This window comes from Eimeria mitis, genomic scaffold (assembly GCF_000499745.2).
Source record: "Eimeria mitis Houghton genomic scaffold, Emh_scaff462, whole genome shotgun sequence".
Classification (NCBI taxonomy): Eukaryota; Apicomplexa; class Conoidasida; order Eucoccidiorida; family Eimeriidae; genus Eimeria; species Eimeria mitis.
The window spans coordinates 14,295-16,268 of record NW_013572927.1 but is presented as its reverse complement, the minus strand read 5'-3'; positions in this window follow the sequence as shown (position 1 = coordinate 16,268).

Below are 1,974 nucleotides of genomic sequence, written 5' to 3'. Positions count from 1 at the left end.
AATATATTTAAATAAATATATTTATTTAAACCAGCGTTAGAGGGGTATCGAGGCCGGTGGTGCAGCGGAGTGACTGCAGCAACTCTTCTATGCAAACATATTTGAATGTTCTAGAAACTGAGCAGTATAGTAGTATAATAATATGCGAATTATATATATTATAATATACTGTATTTTATATAATATAATAATATATTATGCAACGCAAATTATATACATAACATGTAAAATTCTTAGCTTGTTTCCGTTCTGTGTTCGAGAGAAACTGCTACAGACGGCAATATTCAACATGCAAAAAAAGATGAAAATGCAGTGAAAATTTGAAATTTTATTTCGTTTTTCAAGTGATGAAACATCCACTGACGTTGTTTCAGACGTATTTCCTCTTTTTCGGTCGTTTTCTCCTGCACGCTGCTGCTTACCTGTGCATGTTACCTTCCTGCACGATACTTGCATAGATCTGCTGGCAGTGATCCTAGAGGATATTGGGGTTTATTTCTTTCATAAATATATACACAAAGATGCACGTATTCTTCTCTAGAAATTTATTTGAATTTTCTGTTGACTCACATCACCCCAACCAGCTGACCATACACCGCAGAGGCGAGTTCAGCTGATCCTCCTGTGCGGTGTTCGCTGCCATTTCATTGACTTTTATGAGTTAAATATTTTATTTATTATTTTCTGCAGAGGGAATGGCCCCATTTTGCTTCAACTTTCGCTTTCCCTCAGCGATATCTTTCCTCTTTCTTTTGAACGGGTTGCTGCGTGTTGTTGCAGTAAAGAACTACGGGCTTCTCTGTCCCGAAGGTACACATTAAATATTTTTATTTTTGTTTTTATTTATTTTATTTTCAATTTCTAAATGCAATAGGGTGGATCGAGAGAGGGGTAGGAGGTGTTTGCGAGGCGTTGCCGAGCTATGTTGGTCCGTGTGCAGTACGGCGTCTATAATATTTTATTTTTATTTTGTTTTATTATTTTTTCTGAAATATAACAAACAGACCGTCAATACTTTCCCTGAAGACGCCGCCGCAAAGCGACAACTTGAACAAATATGCAAATTTGAATGGCCGGAGGTTTCGCTGTGCGAGAAAGACTACGACCGGCCCTGCCCTGAACTCTGGGTAACTCAAACCCTGAACGCATGCATGCATGCATGCACGCATGCATGCATGCATGCATGCATGCATGTATGCATGTATGTATGTTTGTATGTATGTATATATATGCTTGCATGCAGGTACACAACCAAGACGACAGCTGCGTCGCTCCTTTCTTATACACAGGTAATACTTCAATTGCCTTTTCTAGCTGCAAAAACAAACGCAAGAGAATTCAGGCAAATGCGATAGGAAAGCAAAGTACACCGACTTATCAGCCGTAAGCAGCAGCAGCAGCAGATCAGCTGCAGCAGCAACAGCAGCAACAGCAGCAGCAGCATCTGTCTGTTTATGTTATTTGATTTATATTCTTTTGGTGTTTTTGTTGCTGCATTCTTTCTGCTGTTTACATATGCAGGAAGAAAAAAAAACAATAGAACGCCGCTGCGGATTCAGATGGCCCTGCGTCTCTCTCTGCGCCCGCGACTACACCGTCAGCTGCCCCGAGGTGACAGGCAAAAAAAAAATAAAAATAAAAATAAAAATAAAAAATAATAGCCAAAATTAAAAATAATAAAAATACAAAATAATAAAAATAAAAATAAAAATAAAAATAAAAACACAAATCTAGAGAAATAAAGAAAACAAAATAAAACGAAAAATACAACAATAAGGTTATGAGAAAGTAAAAATAAAAATAAAAAAATAAAATAAAACTATAAAAATAAATTAACACTAAGCAGAAAATCCACCAATAAAGAACTGCAAAAGATAAAACTAAAACAGAAATACAAATAAAAATAAATAGAAACTAAAACAAAAAAAAAAAACAAAACCCTAACTAACTACATAATAAAAAAAAAAAAAAAAA